The sequence below is a fragment of the Ambystoma mexicanum genome, chromosome 1p (genome assembly GCF_040938575.1).
Source record: "Ambystoma mexicanum isolate Mex_15411 chromosome 1p, UKY_AmexF1_1, whole genome shotgun sequence".
In the NCBI taxonomy this organism is placed as follows: domain Eukaryota; kingdom Metazoa; phylum Chordata; class Amphibia; order Caudata; family Ambystomatidae; genus Ambystoma; species Ambystoma mexicanum.
The window spans coordinates 227,991,782-228,011,136 of NC_090921.1; positions in this window are offsets into that span (position 1 = coordinate 227,991,782).

Below are 19,355 nucleotides of genomic sequence, written 5' to 3' on the forward strand. Positions count from 1 at the left end.
CACCAAGTGATTGACAAGACATGCTAGGGCACCACACACTGATGGACAAGAAATGCTAGGGCACCACACACTGATGGACAAGAAATGCTGGTGCAGCACACATTGATGGACAAGACATGCTAGAGCACCATCCACTAATGGATAAGACATGCTCTTGCACCACCCACTGATGGATAAGACATGCTAGAGCACCCCACACTGATGGATAAGACAGGCTAAAACACCACATACTGACGGATAAGACATGCTAGAGCACCACCAAGTGATTGATAAGAAATGCTAGGGCACCACACACTGATGGACAAGACATGCTAGAGCAGCCACACATGATGGACAAGACATGCTAGAGCAGCCGCACATGATGGACAAGAAATGCTAGAGCACCACACACTGATGGACAAGACATGCTAGAGCACCACCAAGTGATTGATAAGACATGCTAGAGCACCGCATAATGATGGATAAGACATGCTAGAGCACCACGCACTGATGGATAAGACATGCTAGAGCACCACCAAGTGATTGATAAGACATGCTAGGGCACCAAACACTGATGGAAAAGACATGCTGGTGCACCACACATTGATGGACAAGACATGCTAGAGCAGCCACACATGATGGACAAGACATGCTAGAGCACCACACACTAATGGACAAGACATGCAAGTGCACAACACAATGATGGAGAAGACTTGCTAGAGCACCACACATGATGGACAAGACATGCTAGAGCACCACACACTGATGGATAAGACACGCTTGAGCACCACCCACTGATGGACAAGACATGCTAGACTACCACCCACTGATGGACAAGACACGCTAGAGCCCCACCAATTGATGGACAAGACATGCTGGAGCACCACCCACTGATGGACAAGACATGCTAGATCACCACACAATGATGGACAAGACATGCTGGAGCACCACCCACTGATGGATAAGACATGCTAGAGAACCACCCAGTGATGGACAAGACATGCTAGAGCACCACACACTGATGGATGAGACATGCTAAAGCACCACACACTGATGGAAAAGACTTGCTAGAGCTCCACGCACTGATGGACAAGACATGCTCTTGCACCACCCACTGATGGAAAAGACATGCTAGAGCAGCCAAACATGATGGACAAGACATGCTAGAGCACCACACACTGATGGACAAGACATGCTAGAGCACCACCAAGTGATTGATAAGACATGTTAGGGCACCGAATACTGATGGATAACACTTACTAGAGCACCACACACTGATGGACAAGACATGCTAGAGCACCACGCACTGACGGATAAGACATGCTGGAGCACCGCCAAGTGATTGATAAGACATGCTAGGGCACCAAACACTGATGGACAAGACATGCTGGTGCACCACACATTGATGGACAAGACATGCTAGAGCAGCCACACATGATGGACAAGACATGCTAGAGCACCACACACTGATGGACAAGACATGCAAGTGCACAACACAATGATGGAGAAGACTTGCTAGAGCACCACACAGATGAACAAGACATGCTAGAGCACCACACACTGATGGATAAGATATGCTGGAGCGCCACACTCTGATAGATAAACATGCTAGAGCACCACACACTGATGGATAAGACATGCTTGAGCAGCCATACATGATGGACAAGACGTGCTAGAGCACCACACACTGATGGATAAGACACGCTTCAGCACCACCCACTGATGGATAAGACATGCTAGAGAACCACCCAGTGATGGACAAGACATGCTAGAGCACCACACACTGATGGATGAGACATGCTAAAGCAGCACACACTGATGGAAAAGACTTGCTAGAGCTCCACGCACTGATGGAAAAGACATACTCTTGCACCACCCACTGATGGATAAGACATGCTGGAGCACCCCAAACTGATGGATAAAACAGGCTAAAACACCACGCACTGACGGATAAGACATGCCAGAGCACCACCAAGTGATTGACAAGACATGCTAGGGCACCACACACTGATGGACAAGACATGCTGGTGCACCACACATTGATGGACAAGACATGCTAGAGCACCACCCACTGATGGATAAGACATGCTCTTGCAACACCCACTGATGGATAAGACATGCTAGAGCACCGCACACTGATGGATAAGACAGGCTAAAACACCACGTACTGACGGATAAGACATGCTAGAGCACCACCAAGTGATTGATAAGACATGCTAGGGCACCACACACTGATGGACAAGACATGCTAGAGCAGCCACACATGATGGACAAGACATGCTAGAGCACCACACACTGATGGATAAAATATGCTGGAGCACCACACACTGATAGATAAACATGCTAGAGCACCACACACTGATGGATAAGATATGCTAGAGCAGCCACACATGATGGACAAGACATGCTAGAGCACCACACACTGATGGATAAGACACGCTTTAGCACCTCCCACTGATGGATAAGACACACTGGAGCACCACCCACTGATGGACAAGACACGCTAAACTACCACCCACTGATGGACAAGACACGCTAGAGCACCACAAATTGATGGACAAGACATGCTGGAGCACCACCCACTGATGGACAAGATATGCTAGATCACCACACAATGATAAGACAGGCTAAAACACCACATACTGATGGATAAGACATGCTAGAGCACCACCAAGTGATTGATAAGACATGCTAGGGCACCACACACTGATGGATAAGACATGCTAGAGCAGCCACACATGATGGACAAGACATGCTAGAGCACCACACACTGATGGACAAGACATGCTAGAGCACCACCAAGTGATTGATAAGACATGCTAGTGCACCGCATACTGATGGATAAGACTTACTAGAGCACCACGCAATGATGGACAAGACATGCCAAAGCACCACGCACTGACGGATAAGACATGCTAGAGCACCACCAAGTGATTGATAAGACATGCTAGGGCACCAAACACTGATGGACAAGACATGCTGGTGCACCGCACATTGATACACAAGACATGCTAGAGCATCCACACATGATGGACAAGACATGCTAGAGCACCACACACTGTTGGACAAGACATGCAAGTGCACAACACAATGATGGAGAAGACTGCCTAGAGCACCATACAGATGAACAAGACATGCTAGAGCACCACATACTGATGGATAAGATATCGTGGAGCATCACACACTGATAGATAAACATGCTAGAGCACCACACACTGATGGATAAGACATGCTAGAGCAGCCACACATGATGGACAAGACTTGCTAGAGCACCACACACTGATGGATAAGACACGCTTGAGCACCACCCACTGATGGATAAGACACGCTGGAGCACCACCCACTGATGGACAAGACACACTAGAGCACCACACACTGATGGATAAGACATGTTAGAGCAGCCACACATGATGGACAAGACATGCTAGAGCACCACCCACTGATGAATATGACATGCTGGAGCAGCCACACATGATGGATAAGACATGCTAGAGGACCACCTATTGATGGTCAAGAAATGCTAGAGCACCACCCACTGATGGACAAGACATGCTCGAGCACCACCCACTGATGGACAAGACACGCAAGAGCACTACCCACTGATGGAAAAGACATGCTAGAGCACCACCAATTGATGGACAAGAGATGCTGGAGCACCACCCACTGATGGATAAGACATGCTAGAGAACCACCCAGTGATGGACAAGACATGCTAGAGCACCACACACTGATGGATGAGACATGCTAAAACACCACACACTGATGGAAAAGACTTACTAGAGCTCCACGCACTGATGGACAAGACATGCTCTTGCACCACCCACTGATGGACAAGACATGCTAGAGCACCACCAAGTGATTGACAAGACATGGTAGGGCACCACACACTGATGGACAAGACATGCTGGTGCACCACACATTGATGGACAAGACATGCTAGAGCACCATCCACTGATGGATAAGACATGCTTTTGCACCACCCACTGACGGATAAGACATGCTAGAGCACCACACACTGATGGACAAGACATGCTAGAGCAGCCACATACTGATGGAAAAGACTTACTAGAGCACCATGCACTGATGGACAAGACATGCTAGAGCACCACGCACCGACGGATAAGACATGCTAGAGCACCACCAAGTGATTGATAAGACATGCTAAGGCACCAAACACTGATGGACAAGACATGCTGGTGCACCACACATTGATGGACAAGACATGCTTGAGCAGCCACACATGATGGACAAGACATGCTAGAGCACCACACACTGATGGACAAGACATGCAAGTGCACAACACAATGATGGAGAAGACTTGCTAGAGCACCACACATGATGGACAAGACATGCTAGAGCACCACACACTGATGGATAAGACACGCTTGAGCACCACCCACTGATGGATAAGACATGCTGGAGCACCACCCACAGATGCACAAGACACGCTAGACTACCACCCACTGATGGACAAGACACGCTAGAGCACCACCAATTGATGGACAAGACATGCTGGAGCACCACCCACTGATGGATAAGACATGCTAGAGAACCACCCAGTGATGGACAAGACATGCTAGAGCACCACACACTGATGGATGAGACATGCTAAAGCACCACACACTGATGGAAAAGACTTGCTAGAGCTCCACGCACTGATGGACAAGACATGCTCTTGCACCACCCACTGATGGACAAGACATGCTAGAGCAGCCACACATGATGGACAAGAAATGCTAGAGCGCCATACACTGATGGACAAGACATGCTAGAGCACCACCAAGTGATTGATAAGACATGCTAGAGCACCGAATACTGATGGATAACACTACTAGAGCACCACACACTGATGGACAAGACATGCTAGAGCACCACGCACTGACGGATAAGACATGCTGGAGCACCACCAAGTGATTGATAAGACATGCTAGGGCACCAAACACTGATGGACAAGACATGCTGGTGCACCACACATTGATGGACAAGACATGCTAGAGCAGCCACGCATGATGGACAAGACCTGCTAGAGAACCACACACTGATGGACAAGACATGCAAGTGCACAACACAATGATAGAGAAGACTTGCTAGAGCACCACACAGATGAACAAGACATGCTAGAGCACCACACACTGATGGATAAGATATGCTGGAGCACCACACTCTGATAGATAAACATGCTAGAGCACCACACACTGATGGATAAGACATGCTAGAGCAGCCACACATGATGGACAAGACGTGCTAGAGCACCACACACTGATGGATAAGACACGCTTCAGCACGACCCACTGATGGATAAGATACGCTGGAGCACAACCCACTGTTGGACAAAACACGCTATAGCACCACACACTGATGGATAAGACATGTTAGAGCAGCCACACATGATGGACAAGAAATGCTAGAGCACCACCCACTGATGGACAAGACATGCTCGAGCACCACCCACTGATGGACAAGACACGCAAGAGCAGCACCCACTGATGGACCAGACTTGCTACAGCACCAAGCACTGATGGACAAGACATGTTAGAGCACGACGCACTGATGGATAAGAAATGCTAGAGCACCACCAACTGATTGACAAGACATGCTAGAGCACCACACACTGATGGACAAGACATTCTAGAGCACCACCAACTGATTGATAAGACATGCTGGAGCACCACCCACTGATGTATAAGACATGCTAGAGCACCATGCACTGATGTACAAGACATGCTGGAGCACAACCCACTGATGGACAAGACACGCTAGAGCACCACCCACTGATGGACAAGACACGCTAGAGCACCACCAATTGATGGACAAGACATGCTGGAGCACCACCCACTGATGGACAAGACATGCTAGATCACCACACAATGATGGACAAGAGATGCTGGAGCACCACCCACTGATGGATAAGACATGCTAGAGAACCACCCAGTGATGGACAAGACATGCTAGAGCACCAAACACTGATGGATGAGACATGCTAAAGCAGCACACACTGATGGAAAAGACTTGCTAGAGCTCCACGCACTGATGGAAAAGACATACTCTTGCACCACCCACTGATGGATAAGACATGCTAGAGCACCCCAAACTGATGGATAAGACAGGCTAAAACACCACGCACTGACGGATAAGACATGCCAGAGCACCACCAAGTGATTGACAAGCCATGCTAGGGCACCACACACTGATGGACAAGACATGCTGGTGCACCACACATTGATGGACAAGACATGCTAGAGCACCACCCACTGATGGATAAGACATGCTCTTGCACCACCCACTGATGGATAAGACATGCTAGAGCACCACACACTGATGGATAAGACAGGCTAAAACACCACGTACTGACGGATAAGACATGCTGGAGCACCACCAAGTGATTGATAAGACATGCTAGGGCACCACACACTGATGGACAAGAAATGCTAGAGCAGCCACAAATGATGGACAAGACATGCTAGAGCACCACACACTGATGGATAGAATATGCTGGAGCACCACACACTGATAAATAAATATGCTAGAGCACCACACACTGATGGATAAGATATGCTAGAGCAGCCACACATGATGGACAAGACATGCTAGAGCACCACACACTGATGGATAAGACACGCTTGAGCACCACCCACTGATGGATAAGACACACTGGAGCACCACCCACTGATGGACAAGACACGCTAAACTACCACCCACTGATGGACAAGACACGCTAGAGCACCACAAATTGATGGACAAGACATGCTGGAGCACCACCCACTGATGGACAAGATATGCTAGATCACCACACAATGATAAAACAGGCTAAAACACCACATACTGATGGATAAGACATGCTAGAGCCCCACCAAGTGATTGATAAGACATGCTAGGGCACCACACACTGATGGATAAGACATGCTAGAGCAGCCACACATGATGGACAAGACATGCTAGAGCACCACACACTGATGGACAAGACATGCTAGAGGACCACCAAGTGATTGATAAGACATGCTAGTGCACCGCATACTGATGGATAAGACTTACTAGAGCACCACGCACTGATGGACAAGACATGCCAAAGCACCACGCACTGACGGATAAGACATGCTAGAGCATCACCAAGTGATTGATAAGACAAGCTAGGGCACCAAACACTGATGGACAAGACATGCTGGTGCACCGCACATTGATGGACAAGACATGCTAGAGCACCACACACTGTTGGACAAGACATGCAAGTGCACAACACAATGATGGAGAAGACTTGCTAGAGCACCATACAGATGAACAAGACATGGTAGAGCACCACATACTGATGGATAAGATATCGTGGAGCATCACACACTGATAGATAAACATGCTAGAGCACCACACACTGATGGATAAGACATGCTAGAGCAGCCACACATGATGGACAAGATTTGCTAGAGCACCACACACTGATGGATAAGACACGCTTGAGCACCACCCACTGATGGATAAGACACGCTGGAGCACCACCAACTGATGGACAAGACACGCAAGAGCACTACCCACTGATGGAAAAGACATGCTAGATCACCACACAATGATGGACAAGAGATGCTGGAGCACCACCCACTGATGGATAAGACATGCTAGAGAACCATCCAGTGATGGACAAGACATGCTAGAGCACCACACACTGATGGATGAGACATGCTAAAGCACCACACACTGATGGAAAAGACTTACTAGAGCTCCACGCACTGATGGACAAGACATGCTCTTGCACCACCCACCGATGGATAAGACATGCTAGAGCACCACCAAGTGATTGACAAGAAATGCTAGTGCACCACACACTGATGGACAAGACATGCTGGTGCACCACACATTGATGGACAAGACATGCTAGAGCATCATCCACTGATGGATAAGACATGCTCTTGCACCACCCACTGACGGATAAGACATGCTAGAGCACCACCAAGTGATTGATAAGACATGCTAGGGCACCACACACTGATGGACAAGACATGCTAGAGCAGCCACACATGATGGACAAGACATGCTAGAGCACCACACACTGATGGACAAGACATGCTAGAGCACCACCAAGTGATTGATAAGACATGCTAGAGCACCACATACTGATGGATAAGACTTACTAGAGCACCATGCACTGATGGACAAGACATGCTAGAGCACCACGCACCGACGGATAAGACATGCTAGAGCACCACCAAGTGATTGATAAGACATGCTAAGGCACCAAACACTGATGGACAAGACATGCTGGTGCACCACACATTGATGGACAAGACATGCTAGAGCAGCCACACATGATGGACAAGACATGCTATAGCACCACACACTGATGGACAAGACATGCAAGTGCACAACACAATGATGGAGAAGACTTGCTAGAGCACCACACATGATGGACAAGACATGCTAGAGCACCACACACTGATGGATAAGACAAGCTTGAGCACCACCCACTGATGGATAAGACACGCTGGAGCACCACCCACTGATGGACAAGACACGCTAGACTACCACCCACTGATGGACAAGACACGCTAGAGCACCACCAATTGATGGACAAGACATGCTGGAGCACCACCCACTGATGGATAAGACATGCTAGAGAACCACCCAGTGATGGACAAGACATGCTAGAGCACCACACACTGATGGATGAGACATGCTAAAGCACCACACACTGATGGAAAATACTTGCTAGAGCTCCACGCACTGATGGACAAGACATGCTCTTGCACCACCCATTGATGGACAAGACATGCTAGAGCAGCCACACATGATGGACAAGAAATGCTAGAGCACCATACACTGATGGACAAGACATGCTAGAGCACCACCAAGTGATTGATAAGACATGCTAGATCACCGAATACTGATGGATAACACTACTAGAGCACCACGCACTGACGGATAAGACATGCTGGAGCACCACCAAGTGATTGATAAGACATGCTAGGGCACCAAACACTGATGGACAAGACATGCTGGTGCACCACACATTGATGGACAAGACATGCTAGAGCAGCCACGCATGATGGACAAGACCTGCTAGAGCACCACACACTGATGGACAAGACATGCAAGTGCACAACACAATGATAGAGAAGACTTGCTAGAGCACCACACAGATGAACAAGACATGCTAGAGCACCACATACTGATGGATAAGATATCGTGGAGCATCACACACTGATAGATAAGACATGCTAGAGCAGCCACACATGATGGACAAGACTTGCTAGAGCACCACACACTGATGGATAAGACACGCTTGAGCACCACCCACTGATGGATAAGACACGCTGGAGCACCACCCACTGATGGACAAGACACGCTAGACCACCACACACTGATGGATAAGACATGTTAGAGCAGCCACACATGATGGACAAGACATGCTAGAGCACCACCCACTGATGAATATGACATGCTGGAGCAGCCACACATGATGGATACGACATGCTAGAGGACCACCTATTGATGGTCAAGAAATGCTAGAGCACCACCCACTGATGGACAAGACATGCTCGAGCACCACCCACTGATGGACAAGACACGCAAGTGCACTACCCACTGATGGAAAAGACATGCTAGATCACCACACAATGATGGACAAGAGATGCTGGAGCACCACCCACTGATGGATAAGACATGCTAGAGAACCACCCAGTGGTGGACAAGACATGCTAGAGCACCACACACTGATGGATAAGATATGCTGGAGCACCACACTCTGATAGATAAACATGCTGGAGCACCACACACTGATGGATAAGACATGCTAGAGCAGCCACACATGATGGACAAGACGTGCTAGAACACCACACACTGATGGATAAGACACGCTTCAGCACCACCCACTGATGGATAAGATACGCTGGAGCACCACCCACTGATGGACAAAACACGCTAGAGCACCACACACTGATGGATAAGACATGTTAGAGCAGCCACACATGATGGACAAGAAATGCTAGAGCACCACCCACTGATGGACAAGACATGCTCGAGCACCACCCACTGATGGACAAGACACGCAAGAGCAGCACCCACTGATGGACAAGACTTGCTACAGCACCAAGCACTGATGGACAAGACATGTTAGAGCACGACGCACTGATGGATAAGAAATGCTAGAGCACCACCAACTGATTGACAAGACATGCTAGAGCACCACACACTGATGGACAAGACATTCTAGAGCACCACCAACTGATTGATAAGACATGCTGGAGCACCACCCACTGATGTATAAGACATGCTAGAGCACCATGCACTGATGTACAAGACATGCTGGAGCACAACCCACTGATGGACAAGACACGCTAGAGCACCACCCACTGATGGACAAGACAAGCTAGAGCACCACCAATTGATGGACAAGACATGCTGGAGCACCAACCACTGATGGACAAGACATGCTAGATCACCACACAATGATGGACAAGAGATGCTGGAGCACCACCCACTGATGGATAAGACATGCTAGAGAACCACCCAGTGATGGACAAGACACGCAAGAGCACCACACACTGATGGACAAGACATGCTAGATAACCACACAATGATGGACAAGAGATGCTGGGGCACCACCCACTGATGGAGAAGACATGCTAGAGAACCACCCATTGATGGACAAGACATGCTAGAGCACCACACACTGATGGATGAGACATGCTAAAGCACCACACACTGATGGCAAAGACTTGCTAGAGCTCCACGCACTGATGGACAAGACATGCTCTTGCACCACCCACTGATGGATAAGACATGCTAGAGCACCCCAAACTGATGGATAAGACAGGCTAAAACACCACGCACTGACGGATAAGACATGCTAGAGCACCACCAAGTGATTGACAAGACATGCTAGGGCACCACACACTGATGGACAAGACATGCTGGTGCACCACACATTGATGGACAAGACATGCTAGAGCATCATCCCCTGATGGATAAGACATGCTCTTGCACCACCCACTGATGGATAAGACATGCTAGAGCACCCCACACTGATGGACAAGACATGCTAGAGCAGCCACACATGATGGACAAGACATGCTAGAGCACCACACACTGATGGACAAGACATGCTAGAGCACCACCAAGTGATTGATAAGACATGCTAGAGCATCGCATACTGATGGATAAGACTTACTAGAGCACCATGCACTGATGGACAAGACATGCTAGAGCACCACGCACTGACGGATAAGACATGCTAGAGCACCACCAAGTGATTGATAAGACATGCTAGGGCACCAAACACTGATGGACAAGACATGCTGGTGCACCACACATTGATGGACAAGACATGCTAGAGCAGCCACACATGATGGACAAGACATGCCAGAGCACCACACACTGATGGACAAGACATGCAAGTGCACAACACAATGATGGAGAAGGCTTGCTAGAGCACCACACAGATGAACAAGACATGCTAGAGCACCAGACACTGATGGTTAAGATATGCTGGAGCACCACACACTGATAGATAAACATGCTAGAGCACCACACACTGATGGATAAGACATGCTAGAGCAGCCACACATGATGGACAAGACATGCTAGAACACCACACACTGATGGATAAGACACGCTTGAGCACAACCCACTGATGGATAAGACACGCTGGAGCACCACCCACTGATGGAATAGACACGCTAGACTACCACCCACTGATGGACAAGACATGCTAGAGCACCACCAAGTGATTGATAAGACATGCTAGTGCACCGCATACTGATGGATAAGACTTACTAGAGCACCACGCACTGATGGACAAGATATGCCAAAGCACCACGCACTGACGGATAAGACATGCTAGAGCACCACCAAGTGATTGATAAGAAATGCTAGGGCACCAAACACTGATGGACAAGACATGCTGGTGCACCGCACATTGATGGACAAGACATGCTAGAGCAGCCACACATGATGGACAAGACATGCTAGAGCACCACACACTGTTGGACAAGACATGCAAGTGCACAACACAATGATGGAGAAGACTAGCTAGAGCACCACACAGATGAACAAGACATGCTAGAGCACCACATACTGATGGATAAGATATCGTGGAGCATCACACACTGATAGATAAGACATGCTAGAGCAGCCACACATGATGGACAAGACTTGCTAGAGCACCACACACTGATGGATAAGACACGCTTGAGCACCACCCACTGATGGATAAGACACGCTGGAGCACCACCCACTGATGGACAAGACACGCTAGAGCACCATACACTGATGGATAAGACATGTTAGAGCAGCCACACATGATGGACAAGACATGCTAGAGCACCACCCACTGATGAATATGACATGCTGGAGCAGCCACACATGATGGATAAGACATGCTAGAGGACCACCTATTGATGGTCAAGAAATGCTAGAGCACCACCCACTGATGGACAAGACATGCTCGAGCACCACCCACTGATGGACAAGACACGCAAGTGCACTACCCACTGATGGAAAAGACATGCTAGATCACCACACAATGATGGACAAGAGATGCTGGAGCACCACCCACTGATGGATAAGACATGCTAGAGAACCACCCAGTGATGGACAAGACATGCTAGAGCACCACACACTGATGGATGAGACATGCTAAAGCACCACACACTGATGGAAAAGACTTACTAGAGCTCCACGCACTGATGGACAAGACATGCTCTTGCACCACCCACTGATGGATAAGACATGCTAGAGCACCACCAAGTGATTGACAAGACATGCTAGGGCACCACATACTGATGGACAAGACATGCTGGTGCACCACACATTGAATGGACAAGGCATGCTAGAGCACCATCCACTGATGGATAAGACATGCTCTTGCACCACCCACTGACGGATAAGACATGCTAGAGCACCACCAAGTGATTGATAAGACATGCTAGGGCACCACACACTGATGGACAAGACAAGCTAGAGCAGCCACACATGATGGACAAGACATGCTAGAGCACCACACACTGATGGACAAGACATGCTAGAGCACCACCAAGTGATTGATAAGACATGCTAGAGCACCACATACTGATGGATAAGACTTACTAGAGCACCATGCACTGATGGACAAGACATGCTAGAGCACCACGCACTGATGGATAAGACATGCTAGAGCACCACCAAGTGATTGATAAGACATGCTAAGGCACCAAACACTGATGGACAAGACATGCTTGTGCACCACACATTGATGGACAAGACATGCAAGTGCACAACACAATGATGGAGAAGACTTGCTAGAGCACCACACATGATGGACAAGACATGCTAGAGCACCACACACTGATGGATAAGACACGCTTGAGCACCACCCACTGATGGATAAGACACGCTGGAGCACCACCCACTGATGGACAAGACACGCTAGACTACCACCTACTCATGGACAAGACACGCTAGAGCACCACCAATTGATGGACAAGACATGCTGGAGCACCACCCACTGATGGACAAGACATGCTAGATCACCACACAATGATGGACAAGACATGCTGGAGCACCAACCACTGATGGATAAGACATGCTAGAGAACCACCCAGTGATGGACAAGACATGCTAGAGCACCACACACTGATGGATGAGACATGCTAAAGCACCACACACTGATGGAAAAGACTTGCTAGAGCTCCACGCACTGATGGACAAGACATGCTCTTGCACCACCCACTGATGGACAAGACATGCTAGAGCAGCCACACATGATGGACAAGAAATGCTAGAGCACCATACACTGATGGACAAGACATGCTAGAGCACCACCAAGTGATTGATAAGACATGCTAGATCACCGAATACTGATGGATAACACTACTAGAGCACCACACACTGATGGACAAGACATGCTAGAGCACCACGCACTGACGGATAAGACATGCTGGAGCACCACCAAGTGATTGATAAGACATGCTAGGGCACCAAACACTGATGGACAAGACATGCTGGTGCACCACACATTGATGGACAAGACATGCTAGAGCAGCCACGCATGATGGACAAGACATGCTCTTGCACCACCCACTGATGGACAAGACATGCTAGAGCAGCCACACATGATGGACAAGAAATGCTAGAGCACCATACACTGATGGACAAGACATGCTAGAGCACCACCAAGTGAGTGATAAGACATGCTAGATCACCGAATACTGATGGATAACACTACTAGAGCTCCACACACTGATGGACAAGACATGCTAGAGCACCACGCACTGACAGATAAGACATGCTGGAGCACCACCAAGTGATTGATAAGACATGCTAGGGCACCAAACACTGATGGACAAGACATGCTGGTGCACCACCCACTGATGGACAAGACACGCAAGAGCAGAACCCACTGATGGACAAGACTTGCTACAGCACCAAGCACTGATGGACAAGACATGTTAGAGCACAACGCACTGATGGATAAGAAATGCTAGAGCACCACCAACTGATTGACAAGACATGCTAGAGCACCACACACTGATGGACAAGACATTCTAGAGCACCACCAACTGATTGATAAGACATGCTGGAGCACCACCCACTGATGTATAAGACATGCTAGAGCACCATGCACTGATGTACAAGACATGCTGGAGCACAACCCACTGATGGACAAGACACGCTAGAGCACCACCCACTGATGGACAAGACACGCTAGAGCACCACCAATTGATGGACAAGACATGCTGGAGCACCAACCACTGATGAACAAGACATGCTAGATCACCACACAATGATGGACAAGAGATGCTGGAGCATCACCCACTGATGGATAAGACATGATAGAGAACCACCCAGTGATGGACAAGACACGCAAGAGCACCACCCACTGATGGACAAGACATGCTAGATCACCACACAATGATGGACAAGAGATGCTGGGGCACCACCCACTGATGGATAAGACATGTTAGAGAACCACCCAGTGATGGACAAGACATGCTAGAGCACCACACACTGATGGATGAGACATGCTAAAGCACCACACACTGATGGCAAAGACTTGCTAGAGCTCCACGCACTGATAGACAAGACATGCTCTTGCACCACCCACTGATGGATAAGACATGCTAGAGCACCCCAAACTGATGGATAAGACAGGCTAAAACACCACGCACTGACGGATAAGACATGCTAGAGCACCACCAAGTGATTGACAAGACATGCTAGGGCACCACACACTGATGGACAAGACATGCTGGTGCACCACACATTGATGGACAAGACATGCTAGAGCATCATCCCCTGATGGATAAGACATGCTCTTGCACCACCCACTGATGGATAAGACATGCTAGAGCACCCCACACTGATGGATAAAACAGGCTAAAACACCACATACTGACGGTGCTAGAGCACCACCAAGTGATTGATAAGACATGCTAGGGCACCACACACTGATGGACAAGACATGCTAGAGCAGCCACACATGATGGACAAGACATGCTAGAGCACCACACACTGATGGACAAGACATGCTAGAGCACCACCAAGTGATTGATAAGACATGCTAGAGCATCGCATACTGATGGATAAGACTTACTAGAGCACCATGCACTGATGGACAAGACATGCTAGAGCACCACGCACTGACAGATTAGACATGCTAGAGCACCACCAAGTGATTGATAAGACATGCTAGGGCACCAATCACTGATGGACAAGACATGCTGGTGCACCACACATTGATGGACAAGACATGCTAGAGCAGCCACACATGATGGGCACGACATGCTAGAGCACCACACACTGATGGACAAGACATGCTAGAGCACCAGACACTGATGGTTAAGATATGCTGGAGCACCACACACTGATAGATAAACATGCTAGAGCAGCCACACATGATGGACAAGACATGCTAGAGCACCACACACTGATGGATAAGACACGCTTGAGCACAACCCACTGATGGATAAGACACGCTGGAGCACCACCCACTGATGGAATAGACACGCTAGACTACCACCCACTGATGGACAAGACACGCTAGAGCACCACCAATTGATGGACAAGACATGCTGGAGCACCACCCACTGATGGACAAGACATGCTAGATCACCACACACTGATGGATAAGATATGCTGGAGCACCACACACTGATGGATAAGACACGCTTGTGCACCACCCACTGATGGATAAGACACGCTGGAGCACCACCCACTGATGGACAAGACACGCTAGACTACCACCCGCTGATGGACAAGACACGCTAGAGCACCACCAATTGATGGACAAGACATGCTGTAGCACCACCCACTGATGGACAGGACATGCTAGAGCACCACACACGGATGGATAAGGTATGCTGGAGCACCACACACTGATGGATAAGACATGCTAGTGCACCACAAACTTGCGGATAAGACATGCTAGAGCAGCCACACATGATGGACAAGATGTGCTAGAGCACCACACCCTGATGGACAAGACATGCAAGAGCACCACCCACTGATGGATTAGACATGCTCTTGCACCACACACTAATGGATAAGACATGCTAGAGCAACACACACTGATCGATTAGACATGCTGTTGCACCACCCACTGATGGATAAAACAGGCTAGAGCACCACACACTGATAGATAAGACATGCTAGAGTGCCACACACTGATGGATAAGACACGCTAGAGCAGCCACACACGATGGACAAGACATGGTAGAGCACCACAAACTGATGGACAAGACATGCTAGTGCACCACACACTGATGAACAACACTTGCTAGAGCACCACACACTGATGGACAAGACATGGTAGAGTACCACACACTGATGGATAAAACACACTGGAGCACCACACACTGATGGATAAGACACGCTAGAGCACCACACACTGATGGATAAGACACGCTAAAGCAGCCACACACGATGGACAAGACATGCTAGAGCACCACACACTGATGGATAAGATATGCTGGAGCACCACACACTGATGGATAAGACATGCTAGAGCAGCACCACCCACTGATGGATAAGGCAAGCTAGAGCAGCCACACATGATGGACAAGACATGCTAGAGAACCACACACTGATGGATAAGACGCGCTGGAGCACCACACACTAATGGATAAGACATGCTGTTGCACCACTCACTGATCGATAAGGCATGCTGTTGCACCACTCACTGATGGATAAAATAGGCTAGAGCACCACACACTCATAGATAAGACATGCTAGAGTGCCACACACTGATGGATAAGATACGCTAGAGCAGCCACACGTGATGGACAAGACATGGTAGAGCACCACAAAATGATGGACAAGACTTGCTAGAGCACCACACACTGATGGACAAGACATGCTAGAGCACCAACCACTGATGGATAAGACATGCTGGAGCACCACACACTGATGGATAAGACATGCTAGAGCACCATACATTGATGGATAAGACACACTAGAGCAGCCACACATGATGGACAAGACATGCTAGAGCACCACATACTGATGGATAAGATATGCTGGATCACCACACACTAATGGATAAGTCATGCTAGATAACCACCCACTGATGGACAAGACATGCTAGATAACCACTCACTGATGGACAAGACACGCTAGAGCACCACACACTGATGGATAAGACACGCTGGAGCGCCACACACTGATGGATAAGACATGCTAGAGCAGCCACACATGATGGACAAGACATGCTAGAGCGCCACACACTGATGGACAAGACATGCTAGAGCACCACACACTGATGGATAGGATATGCTGCAGCACCACACACTGATGGATCAGACATGCTATAGCACCACACACTGGTAGATAAGACATGCTAGAGCAGCCACACATTATGGACAAGACATGCTAGAGCACCACACACCGATGGAAAAGACATGCTAGAGCACCACCCACTGATGGATAAGACATGCTCTTGCACCACCCACTAATGGATAAGACATGCTAGAGCACCACACACTCATAGATAAGACATGCTGTTGCACCACCCACTGATGGATAAGACAGACTAGAGCACCACACACTGATGGATAAGACATGCTAGTGTGCCACACACTGATGGATAAGACTCGCTAGAGCAGCCACACGTGATGGACAAGACATGGTAGAGCACCACACACTGATGGATAAGACACACTGGGGCACTACACACTGATGGATAAGATACGCTAGAGCACCACACACTGATGGATAAGACGTGCTAGAGCACCACACACTCATAGATAAGACATGCTGTTGCACCACCCACTGATGGATAAGACAGACTAGACCACCACACACTGATGGATAAGACATGCTAGTGTGCCACACACTGATGGATAAGACTCGCTAGAGCAGCCACACGTGATGGACAAGACATGGTAGAGCACCACACACTGATGGATAAGACACGCTGGAGCACTACACACTGATGGACAAGACATGCTAGTGCACCACACACTGATGGATAAGACACGCTGGAGCACTACACACTGATGGATAAGATACGCTAGAGCACCACACACTGATGGATAAGACACGCTAGAGCAGTCACACATGATGGACAAGACATGCTAGAGCACCACACACAGATGGATAAGATATGCTGGAGCACCACACACTGATGGATAGGACATGCTAGAGCACCACACACTGATGGATAAGACATGCTAGAGCAGCCACACATGATGGACAAGACATGCTAGAGAACCACACACGGATGGACAAGACATGCAGGAGCACCACCCTCTGATGGATAAGACATGCTGTTGCACCACTCACAGATGGATAAGACATGCTCGAACACCACCCACTGATGGACAAGACATGATGGAGCCCCACACACTGATGGACGAGACATGCTAGAGCAGCACACATTGATGGAGGAGACATGCTAGAGCACAACACACTGATGGACAAGGCATGCTAGAGCATGACACACTGATGGATAAGACATGCTAGAGCACCACCCACTGATGGATAAGACATGCTGCAGCACCAGCCACTGATGGACAAAACTTGCTAGAGCACCGCGCACTGATGGACAAGACATGCTAGAAAACCACACATTGAGGGATAAGACATGTTAGAGCACCACCAAGTTATTGATAAGACATGCTAGAGCACCACACACTGATGGACAAGAAATGCTGGTGCACCACAAGCTGATGGACAAGACATGCTAGAGCAGCCACACATTATGGACAAGACATGCTACAGCACCTCACACTGAACGACAAGACATGCAAAGTGCACCACATACTGATGGAGAACATTTGCTAGAGTACCACACACTGATGGATGAGATATGCTGGAGCACCACACACTGATGGATAGGAAATGCTGGAGCACCACACACTGATGAATAAGACACGCTAGAGCAGCCACACATGATGGACAAGACATGCTAGAGCACCAGA